This window comes from Eriocheir sinensis, unplaced genomic scaffold, assembly GCF_024679095.1.
Source record: "Eriocheir sinensis breed Jianghai 21 unplaced genomic scaffold, ASM2467909v1 Scaffold144, whole genome shotgun sequence".
In the NCBI taxonomy this organism is placed as follows: domain Eukaryota; kingdom Metazoa; phylum Arthropoda; class Malacostraca; order Decapoda; family Varunidae; genus Eriocheir; species Eriocheir sinensis.
Window position 1 is genome coordinate 146,154 of NW_026110784.1, and position 12,389 is coordinate 158,542.

The 12,389-nt window shown below is 40.8% G+C and overlaps 1 protein-coding gene across 4 annotated transcripts in view; it reads left to right on the forward strand.

Annotated features, from left to right (window-relative positions):
* Nucleotides 1-339: 339 nt before the first annotated feature.
* Nucleotides 340-12,389, forward strand: part of LOC126990072 (neogenin-like) — a 33,041-nt gene continuing 20,991 nt past the window's right edge. Inside the window, exons 1-3 of one of the 4 annotated variants that reach the window (XM_050848632.1) lie at nt 340-826; nt 1,107-1,274; nt 3,988-4,134. The gene's annotated coding sequence lies outside the window, so the exon portion shown is untranslated. The remainder of the gene's footprint in view (nt 827-1,106; nt 1,275-3,987; nt 4,135-12,389) is intronic. The other 3 variants (XM_050848634.1, XM_050848635.1, XM_050848637.1) reach the window with 3 other exon arrangements.

The window sequence follows — 12,389 nt, forward strand, 5'->3', positions numbered from 1 at the left end:
ATAAAAGAAGAGAAAAAGAGAGAAAGGAAGAAGAGAAAAAATACGAAGGGAGGAATTAAAGAGGAGAGAAAGGATAAGAAAGGAAGGAAGCGAAACATAAAGAGAGAAGGAGAGGAAAGAGAAACGGAAAAGACGGAGAGAAAAGAGAAAAACGATGCCATAATTAAGGTCTGATTATATTCCCTTTATATTTAAACTAACTTAATATTCCTTGATTCAACCTTAAAAGTCATAATAAAAGATAATTAAGAGAAAAAATACATATAAAAATGAACCGCTAGAACGAAGAGCGGGATAGGAACGGAGGAAAAGAAGAGAAAGGAAGGAAGAAGAAAGGCAGAAAGAAAGGAGGAGAAAGAGAAAAGAGAAAGAGAGAAAGGAAGAAAGAAGAGAAAAAAATAGAACCGCTAGAACGAAGAGAGAGATACGAACGGAGGAAAAGAAGAAAAAGGATGAAAAAAAGAAAGAGAAAGGAAGATAAGGAGACAAAAGAGGAAGAGAAAAGGCAAAGAGAAAGAAAGAAAAGAGGAAGAGACAAAAGAAAAAGGAAAAAGGAAACCGCTAGAACGAAGAGAGATACGAACGGAGGATAAGAAGAAAAGGGATGAAAAAAGAAAGAGCAAGGAAGATAAGGAGACAAAAGAGGAAGAGAAAAGGCGAAGAGAAAGAAAGAAAAGATGAAGAGACAAGGGAAAAGAAAAAAAAGGAGCCGCTAGAACGCATCGACTCGGTTTGTTTACGTTTTGCCGCGGGGAGTTGCACGTGTGGGCGGCGTTCAAAAAGATTTACGTTTATTTCACGTTCCTGACCTCGCCCGCCTATAAAAGTAAGTAGGCCTATGGGAGAGACCTTGGGGCATCGGTAAGCTTATAGTAGGGGGGTCTAGTGAAGGGGTAGGCCTATAAATATGGGTCCTAGGTGAGAGTAAGGTAAGATTTTCTACGTTACTCTCTTCCTTCCTCCTCCTCTTCCTCTCTCTTCCCTCTTCCTGCAGACCTTAAATTTGAGTGTAAGGTCAAGTTTAGGGTTTATGCTATAGCTGCTACTACTACTATAGGTGCGCGTCGCCTCAGAGCTCATCTTTGTCACATCCTGCGTTGTAACAGGGCGGGCGTGACATCGGAGTTACCACAGTGTGCCTTCCCCAGGTCCTCGTTGCTCCAGGGCGTAGCTCCGTTACCCTGGGGGGCCTATGGGGGTGCGGGGTACAGGCACCCATCGCTCCGGGACACCTTGCCTCAGTGCTCATCTCTGTCAAATTAAAGACTCAAGAGGTAAGCTTGTGACAGGTGAAGTTTGGGGTCTAGAGCATAGCTACTCATTGCCTTGGTGCTCATCTCTGTCACATTGGGTTACCACAGTGTGTTCCTTACCCAGGGGTCCTGAGGTACACCTATGGAAGGATGAACAGCTCAATACTAAGTTACATGAAGAGAGAAGGAAGGAAGTGAAAAAAAGGTTTAATATATAAACAGATGATTGAAATAGCATTCAATTAATAAGACTGACTCTGCAAAATATTTAGGAAAGCGTGCACAGCCACCTCTGGCCAAGTTAATGCTTACAACATGGATTATTTTTAGTGCCTGAATGCAGTGCATTAACAAGGGACTTCCTAGAAATAGAAGGGGGTTGAGAGGGAGCAAAGTCCCCCTGTTCGCTAGGTTACGTAAAGTAAGGCTTGGTTAGTTTAAATATACTGGGCAGGCAGCGAGGGGTGGCGGGAATACACAGTGCAGGGCGGGGGTGGCCCACTATGCACGCCGGTGTTGTGAAAAATGCCTCCTGTAGAAATGAGTGGCCCTGGTGTCCACCATGCATGGGGCAATACACAGCAGGAAAACATTAATATGCCTGGTCTTGTTCTGGTTTGTCCACTTTTTTCCTCAATAAGCTTGGGTGTGATTCTAGAGATTTTGGATAAGTAAGTCGCTGGCGTCCAACGCTCACTGGGGGAACACACACACAGCAAAAACATTAATTTGCCTGGTTTTGTTCTGGTTTGTCCACTTGTTATCTTGGTGAGCACTGAGTTTAATCAGTAAGCAAATTGAACCTCTCTGTCAGCTATGTTGAGGCAGTGGGAGGGATTGAAAAGTCAATCAAATAGTGATATCTGGAAATGATTACTATCTCCATAATAAACAGCATCATATTTTGTCCAGAAATAAGCAGTCAGCATCTCAAAATTAGTAGGCGACCCTCTCATGAATAATCCCACCTGAGGTTTTGTGCCCGGGAGGCCTGGAATGCCTGTAAATATGAGTTGATGGTGGCAGGAATGCATATTCCTGAAGTCTGTACGGGTATGTTCCGCCTACTCTTGAACAGGGCAGGATAGATTAGTTTTTTTTTTTTTTTTTTTACATCTCCGCCTGTAACTCCGGTAGGCTTTCTTCAGGGGCCTGGATGGTGGTCGGCCCAAGGCTGTCATGGCGCAGGCAATTTTTATAGTGGCGCCAGTTATGCTTGGCTCATGCTGCCCCCTTGAACTCATTCTTGATTCACTGGGCGGTTTCTTCTAGAGTCTGGATTGATGGGTGGCCTTCTGGACAGCATGTGGGTAGTCTGTGGCCACTTGGCGGTTAGGCTATGTAAGGTTAGGTAGGAAGTATTACAGGTAATGTTGAGCGGGAATCACAATGAAAGTATTTTCCAGAATGGCCCGTGGTTAGTTTTCAAGTTACAGCCGAGCGTCTTCACTCAGGAACCACATACCTGCAGAGACTTCAGGAATATGTGGCCCGGCGGTGTGTTTAGGCAGGAAGGCAAGGCAGACAGACTGGTTACATTGATAGCACTGTGTCTCCTGATGCAGGCAATGCTATTTTGTTCCTGGTGGCTCCCCTGTCTCTCTGTTGGCACCTTTTGTTCTTACTTACACTAAATATAAAGTAATAAAGAAGAAAGAAAAGCAAATGTGGTAAATGTATAGTTTAGTTCTGCCGCCTCAAAATATCACCATGATGTGAGAAGGCACACAAAACTAACTTAATAAAGTAATGGTAAATAAATGACAGTAATAATTGATAAATAAATAATTGCTAATGAGTTAAATCTTAGTTATGTCATAAGTGCCATGCCAATTATTATTATCATTATTATTATTATCATCATTATCATTATTATTATTATTATTATTATTATTATTATTATTATTATTATTATTATTATTATTATTAATATCATTATTATTGTTATCATTATTATTATCATTATTGAAGGAAAGAATATAAGGTTCTAGCCTTTGGTAATTGTTGCTACTACTCCTACTACTACTACTGTTACTAACTAACCTAAAGTAACCTTGATAGTTTTGTTTTCTCCCTTGAAACAGTGATTGCCCCAAAATAATCATAAAGAAAAAAAGGAAAAGAAAAGTCAGTCCAGGTATATAAATGTGTAGCATTGTTCAGCCACCTCAGAAAGCCACAACAAAACTAACCTAACCTAACCTGGATAGTTTCGTTCTCTCTCTCTCCTGAATCTCTGAGAAGTTGTGCGTCAGTAAAACAGCCTTGCAAGCCTCCCTGCCTCATGTAACTGCCATGATGGGAAGGTTCACAAAACTAACGTAACCTTACCTGGATACATTTTCTCTCTCTGTCTCTTTAAACTCAGAATTTTGGCATCAGTAACACAGCTTTCCTGCCTCCTGTAACTCATAACACTGCCATGGTGGGAAGGTTCACAAAACTAACGTAACCCAACCTGGATACTTTTTCTCTCTCTTTCTCTTTAAACTCAGAATCTTGGCATCAGTAACACAGCTTTCCTGCCTCCTGTAACGCATAACACCGCCATGGTGGGAAGGTTCACAAAACTAATGTTACCTAACCTGGATAAGTTTTGTTTTCCTTCTCTCTGGAAAATAAACAATTGAAATACCTAAACAGAAATAAAGAAAGATGGCAGTGTGACCCTTCTGGTGTACCATGAACCTAGAGGAAAGTATTATCATTATAACTCTGTGCCCTGTGTCCCCAGCTGTGTGAAGAAGCTGAGCAGCGTCTCCCTGGCCTGGGCGTGGAGTGAGCTGGTCCCCTCATCACCAGCACCATAGACCAGGGGATGAGGTGCTCCTGGCCCTCCGGCACACCCTCCTGGGCAGACCAGAGGATGTCCACTGTGCTGGTGAGTGGCCTGACCCTTGCATCTCTCTGGGTCATTGTGGTGCTCCAAACTTGCTCTTTTTCTGTGGCCTGACCCTTGCATCTCTCTGGGTCATTGTAGTGCTCCAAACTTGCTCTTTTTCTGTGGCCTGACCCTTGCATCTCTCTGGGTCATTGTAGTGCTCCAAACTTGCTCTTTTTCTGTGGCCTGACCCTTGCATCTCTCTGGGTCATTGTAGTGCTCCAAACTTGCTCTTTTTCTGTGGCCTGACCCTTGCATCTCTCTGGGTCATTGTAGTGCTCCAAACTTGCTCTTTTTCTGTGGCCTGACCCTTGCATCTCTCTGGGTCATTGCAGTGCTCCAAACTTGCTCTTTTTCTGTGGCCTGACCCTTGCATCTCTCTGGGTCATCATGGGTCATTTCAATTTCAATTGCATATTTTTTCTTCATTGTTCTATTTATTCTCTCTCTCTCTCTCTCTCTCTCTCTCTCTCTCTCTCTCTCTCTCTCTCTCTCTCTCTCTCTCTCTCTCTCTCTCTCTCTCTCTTCCCCTTAAAAACAAGCTTGACCAACAGTTCCTTCACCTCAGTATTCACTAAAGTAGAAATGCAAAGTCTTGGTGCCATTTGATTAATATAATTTCACTGAGGGCAGGTTTAAGGGCAGCCCGCCCAGTGTGGACCATAAGTTGTGTGTTTGTGGTTTGAATATCTGTGTAAATCTCTCTCTCCCTGAGATCAGCAGCAGCAGCAGGCAAGGTCAAGGAGGGTAAGGTCAAGGACTTCTGCCAAAATGTGTGACCCCAGCATGCAGTAAACTGTGATAAGGAACAATGTTTTGCCCTGTGTGTGTGTGTGCGTGTGTGTGTGTGTATTTACCTAGTTGTAGTTTTACAGGGCCTGGGCTTACGCTCGTGTGGTCCCGTCTCCGTATCTATAATTATCCAACTTTTCCTTGAAACTTTGCACACTCTTCGCCGATACTATTTCTTCACTTAATCTGTTCCAAACCTCTATATTTCTTTGTGGGAAGCTATATTTCTTTATGTCTCTTGAGCATCTTCCCTTCCTCAACTTTTTACTATGTCCTCTAGTATTCCTGCTGGAAGGTTCCTCTCTTAGTAGCAATTTCTCGTTATCTACTTCTTCCATTTTACTCAATAGCCTATATATTTGTATTAGGTTTCCTCTTTCTCTTCTTCCAGTGTTGGCAAGTCCATTTCCTTTAGTCTCTCTTCATATGTCAGTCCCTCCAGTTCTGGAACCATTTTTGTTGCCATCCTCTGTATTCTTTCTAGTTTTACTATGTGTTTCTTCATATGTGGAGACCACACTGTTTCCGCGTATTCTAGTTTAGGTCTGATCATAGCAGTTATTAATTTTTTCATAATTTCTTTGTCCATATAGTGGAATGCTATACCTATATTTCTCACCATGTTATATGTATCACCGAAGATCCGATTTATATGACTTCCTGGTTCCATATAATCTTGCATTATTACTCCCAGGTCTCTCTCGTCATTTACTTTCTTTAATATTTCACCATCTCTCATTTTATATGTGTGTTTGTCTGTGTGTGTATTTAGCTATTAGTAGTCTAGGTGGCCCGAGCTAAGCTCTAGTAGTCCTGTCTCCATGTCTACATTCATCCAGCCTTTCGTTCATTTGCTGGACACTGCTTGCCTCCACCACCTCTTCCTGCAAGCTGTTCCATGTGTTAACACTTCTATGTGGAAAACTATACCTACTTTTTCAAGTCACTCAAACAGGTTCCTTTATGAAGTTTCTTTCCATGTCCTCTCAGCCCCTGCGTTCTGGCAGTAGAGAAGAGATCATCTCTATCCACCTCATCAAACTTATTTACCAACTTATACAGTGTGATCAGATCTCCTCTCTCCCTTCTTTGTTCCAGTGTCGTCAAGTCCATCTCCCTCAGTCTGTCTTCATGCGTCATATTCCAGAGTTCTGGGACCATTTTAGTTGCAATTCTATATCATTTATTTGTCTGTAAAATGGAATGAACTTGAGAATGTAAGGAGTCTGCAAGAGGCTGGTTGGCCTATACAAGGCAGCTCCTGTTATATTTTGCATCTTGTAGGTTTTTCCAAACAGCTTGTTTATGTGCTTTTCTGGGGATAGTGTGTCTTGCATCGTTACTCCCAAATCCTTTTCTTCATGTACCACCTTTAAGTTGTCTCCTCCCATCCTGTATGTTTTCCTCAGTCTTTTTTTACTTTGCCCCATTTCCATAACATGGCATTTGTTTGCATTAAATTCCACCTCCCATAACTGGCTCCATCTGCACACCCTGTCCAAGTCTTTTTGCAGCTCCTCACAGTCTTCCTCCGTCCTCACTTTTCTCATTAACTTTGCATCGTCTGCAAAAAGGCTCATACAACTTTTTATACCCATCGGCATATCATTAATATATATCATGAACATTATTGGTGCCAGAACTGAGCCTTGAGGAACTCCACTCTCTACTCTCCTCCAATTTGATTTCTCTAATCACCGTCCTCATTTCTCTTCCCGTTAGTAATCCTTCATCCACTCTATAACCTTTCCGCCCATTCCTCCCCACTGCTGTAGTTTCCAGGTTAACCTTTTGTGCATAACCTTGTCAAAATCTTTTTTCAAATTGAGATACACACAATCAGCCCACCCTTCTCTTTCTTGCACCCTGTCTGTTGCTCTTGAGTAGAAACACAGTAAGCTGGTGACACACGATTTCCCTTTTTTAGATCCAAACTGTCCTTCATTTATCATGTTTTCCTTTTCTAAATGATCAGCCCATTGTTTTTTTATTATACTTTCACAAATCTTGCACATTACACTTGTCAAAGAGACTGGCCTATAATTTAGTGGTTCAGTTTTATCTCCACTTTTATAAATTGGTACAATGTTCGCTCTCTTCCACTCTAAGGGCACTTTTCCTGTATTCATAGAGCATGTTATTATGTCATGAAGTGGCTCCAGTAATTCATTTCTACACTTTTAGCACTTGACCGGAGATGTCATCCGGTCCCGTAGCTTTCCTTCCCTCTAAGGTTTTCATCAGCTGCAACAGTTCCCCTTTCTCAACCTTTACAAGATTTAATTTCCCTTCATTGCAATTTCCGAGCCCCAGTCAAAGTCAGTTTCTTTCGTAAACACTTCATGAATTTTTTTATTTAATATTTCTGCAATTTCTTTGTCTGTTTCGTAGAATACATTTTTTTCTTTTATCCTTTCCACTCCTTCATTTCTTTTTAACTTCCTGTTCACTAATTTATAAAACATTTTTGGTTCTTCTTTACATATAAAACTATTCTTCTTTCAAATTTAGCTTCCTCCTCTCTCCTTATTTTCACGTAATCATTTCTTGCTTTTTATGTTTGTCCCTATTGTTCTTATTTGGTCTTTTCTTTAATTCCTCCTTGCCTTATTGATATTTCTTCTTGCTGCTCCACACCTCCATCCAAACCATGTTTTCTCTCTTTTAGTTTTTACTGTGTAGTATGGAACATATATCTCTGTTCCTCTGTTGTAAATATTCATAAAAAAGTCATATTTCTCTTGAATATCAGTACTCCTCTTCATATCAGTCCAGTCTACCCCGCCGAAGAGTCTTGAGTCCAACGTAATCTGCCTTAACGTAGTTTTTCCTTATAAGCCTCATCTCAATATTCACATCCTTCCAAAGTTTTCTTATCCAATAGTTCATGGTCACTCTTTCCTAAGGGGCACTCGTGACTGACTCCTTCATCCAACTCCACGTTTTTTGTGAAAATTAGGTCAAGTCTTGATGGTTGGTGATCCCCTCTCAGCCTTGTTTCTCCTTGCACCCACTGCGTCACCAGGTCATCTGTTGCCAGCCTCAATAGTTTACTTCCCCAGGTATTTCCACCACCCTCTCTTGTCTAATTTTCCCATTTCATTTCTCTGCAATTTAAGTCTCCTGTTAATAATACCTTTTTATTATTTTTTATTTCATCTGTCAGTGCCCGTATTGTGTCTTCCAGCATAGTGTTATATCTTGCCTCATTCCAACCTTTGGTTTTAGGGGAGACATTGGCTGTTATTATGTGTATTTACCTAGTTGTGGCTTTACAGGGCCTGGGCTTACGCTCGTGTGGTCCCGTCTCCGTATCTGTATTTGTCTAACTTATCCGTAAAGCTTTGCACACTCTTTGCCGATACTACATCCTCACTTAGTCTTTTCCGAACCTCTATATTTCTTTGCGGTAAGCTATTTTTCTTTATATCTCCCAAGCATCTTCCTCTCCTAAATTTTTTACTGTGTCCTCTTGTGTTCCTGGTGTTTATTCCTTCTTTTAGTAGTAACTCCTCATTATCTACTTCTTCCATTTTGCTCAATAATTTATAAATTAGTGTTAGGTCTCCCCTTTCCTCTTTGGTCTAGTGTTGGTAGGTCCATTTCCTTTAGTCTTTCCTTTAGTCTCTCCAGCCCTGGAACCATATTTGTTGCCATTCTTTGTATTCTTTCTAGTTTTTTTGTGTTTCTTATGGGGAGACCACACTGCCTCCGCATATACCAATTTTGGCCTAATCACAGTGGTTACTAACTTTTTCTTCATATCCTTATCCATGTAGTGGAATGCTAATCCTATATTTCTCACCATATTATACGTATCACTGAATATTCGATTTACGTGACTTTCAGGCTGTTGATTATCTTGTATTGTCACTCCCAGATCTCTCTCTTCTTGAACTCTCTTTAGCCCGTGTTCTTCGGCTATGGGAAAGCCAAGAGGTGGCCGAGAAATGGCAACATTACACTGCATTTTGAGACTAAGAAAAGAGCATGGAACGTACATCAGAGTACTCCTCTCATGACCATAAAGCCGTTAAAATATTTACTTTTCCTCCATTGTTATGGGCAGTGTTTGTTACAAAACAAGCAGTCGTGACGCGTGGCATCTAGCCGAGAGTCGCTTGTTGTCTACTTTAGAGAATTTAACAAGTGATTACTGTATGGGTAGCTAATTCAGTCTGCCATGACCTTACAACACAACCTGTGACAAATAAGCCCACCTCAAGTTCACTCACCCACCACAATGACCATGCATGGTGGGTTGCACTATGCCGCCACCACCCACAATTAGCTGGAATTAGGGGTTTTGAGTCAAGCCCCAAACGGGGTCCGCCGAAGCTGCCGGGTTAATATTTCTCCATTTCCCATTTTATATGTCCATTTTGGTCTCCCTTCACTCTTTCCCATTTCCATTACATGACATTTCTTCACATTTCATCTCCCATTAAATACTCCATTTCCAAATCTTGTTCAGGTCATCTTAGAGGATTTCACAGTCCTTACTGCTCCTAATATGTCTTAGCAATTTTGCATCATCTGCAAACAGGCTCATATAACTTTGCCAGAGGTGGCGCGGTACTGAAAAATCATCAGTGTGGTTGTGGTGGTGCAGTAACTTGAAATTTGATTCTATTGTAAAAACTTGCTGGAACTTTTTGTTTTGCTCAGTCATGTCTTAAGGATCTTCAATTATTACATTCCCATTGCTCAGTCTTTCCATTGTTTCCCTTGGTGTGATCTTTCCATTTATGAATCTGTAAAACAGTTTGGGTTGTTCCTTGCACCTTCCACAATATCCTTTTCATGTCCCTTCTCTTCTTCCTTCCTTATTTTCATGTATTCATTTCTCGCTACCTTAAAATCTTCTTTATTCCTTTGGTTTTTATTTATTTTCAATCTTTTCCAAGCTTTGTCTCTTTTCTCTTGCCTCAGCACACCTTGCATTAAACCAGTCCTTTTTTCCTTTTTCTTCAGGTTTGTATTCTGGTACAAATTTCATAACCCCTGGTTTATACGCCTCCATGAAAATGTCATACTTTTCTTGCACTTCACTTGTTCTCTTTAACTCATCCCAGTCCAGCTCTCCATAGTACTTCCTGAGGTTTTCCGCATCTGCCTTCCTATAGTTTAACCTGTTTCTTTTATAGGATTCATCCCCTTCACCTCCTTCCTCCTCTGTTACCATCTCTAGGATCACGTGGTCACTCTTACCCAGAGGGCATCCATACCTTAATTCACTCATCAAGTGCATTCCCTTTGTTAACACCAGGTCCAGTCTCGCTCTATATCTTGTGTTTTCCTTCACCCATTGCATCATCAAGTCTGCCATCGTCAATCTTAAAAACCTTTCCCCCCATGCCGTATTACCACCTACACTTTCAGAAATCTCCCAATTTACCTCCTTATACTTAAAATCACCTCCTAGCAGAAGTCTTTTGTTTGTCTTGAGTAGTCTACTTAAACTCTGAATGGTATCCTCAATCATGGCCTCATATTCATCTCTACTCCATGAGCTAGTTCTTGGTGGTACATACGTTGCTATAATCGTCATCCTTTCTCTGTTTTTGTTCTCCAGATTAACACTCACTATTTCTGCCTCTCCTCCATATACGACTGATTTTACTAATACCTCCTTCCTCGTCATTACCACCACTCCTCCACCACCTTTGCCCTTTCTGTCTTTCCTCCATACATTGTAGTTATTATCAAACACTATTTGGATGTCTTCACTTAGTTTAGTTTCTGTTAAGCATACTATCTTGGGCTCCTTTTCCTGTGGGTAGTCTTGTAATTCCAGTTTACTAGATAGTGTCCCGTCTACATTTGTATACACCCATTATTAGTTGCAATCTCGTCTAGCTTCTGTTGTCTTTCGGCTTTTCCCTTATGTACCATTTCCTCGCCCGATCTCCCAAAACTCCCCAAAAAAATACCTCTTTTTTTTTCTTCAGATTTTACATTATTCCTTTCTTTTCCCTCTGCTAGAAGTTTGTTTCATTTCTTCCTTTCTTCTTCCTTTCTATTTTTCTTTATATATATATTTCCTTGCATCCCTCTGTTTCCCTTGACTTAGTTGTCCTGTACAATAATTCCTCTGTTGCCTTCTGTGATCTTAATCTCACTTTAACTGGCCTGGTCTTCCCTTCCATGTAGGGGCCCATCCTATAGATTTCCTCCACCTCCTCCTCAATGTTTTGCCGTTCTTCATCATTTAAGTTCTTAAGTAAGTCTTTTACAGATTTCCGTTCCTCCTTTTCCCTTCTTGGTGTGTATGTTATGTTCCTTTCCTTCATGCCAAACATCAGCACACTCTTGGTCTTGTCTGCCGCCTCTCACACCAGCTCCTCATGTTTCTTCAAGGCCTTAACCGCCTCCTTCTCTACCCTTTCCTTGTCTTCTTACAATTGTTGTTCGATCACTTCTTTAAAAGGACTACATTTGCTTTTTCATTTTCCACCTTCCAAGTCCTTATTTCACCCAGCACTTCCTCTTATACTGTGTGTGTGTGTGTGTGTGTGTGTGTGTGTGTGTGTGTATTCTCTCTCTCTCTCTCTCTCTCTCTCTCTCTCTCTCTCTCTCTCTCTCTCTCTCTCTCTCTCTCTCTCTCTCTCTCTCAAAATAACTACTCTATAGTACATAAAAAAAAGTGAGACATTTTTCACTCCTTATATTCTTCTTTTTCTTCTTCTTTTTATTATTATTATTATTATTATTATTATTATTATTATTATTATTATTATTATTATTATCATTATTGTTATTATTATATTAGCCTTGAATTTCTGAGGCAGTTTTTACCTCTCCTCTCCTGTCCCTTCATCTTTTTCTGCTTCTACTTTTTTTCTTCATCTTCTTCCTCCTCTTCATGAATGGTTTTGTTTCCCCTTCTCTTCCTTCCTGTGCTGTGAAATATAAAACAAGTAATGGTTTCTAAGGCACTTTTTTCCCTTCCCTCCTCCTGAACAGCTTCCCTCCACCCTAACACAGCTCTGCCTCCCTTTCCTAAATGTGCTATTTCTGTTTCTGTTTTCTAAGGCAGCGTTTACCTATCCTTCATATTCTCAGGCAATTTTTACTTATCTCTGTGAATTTCTAATACAATTTTTCCCTTCCCTCGTCCTGAGTAGCTTCCCTCCACCCTAACACAGCCCTGCCTCCCTTTCCTAAACTTTCTACTTCTATTTCTATTTTCTAAGGCAGCATTGACCTTTCCTTGAATTTCTCAGGCAATTTTTACTTATCTCTGTGAATTTCTAATACAATTTTTCCCTTCCCTCTTCCTGAGTAGCTTCCTTCCACCTTACGCAGCCCTGCCTACCTCTCCTAAACTTGCTATTTCTATATCTGTTTCTATTTTCTAAGGCAACGTTTATCAACCCGTGAACTTCTTAGACAATTTTTACTCATCTTGGTCAATTTCTACGGCAATTTTTACTTCTTGAATTTGTAAGGCAATTTTTACT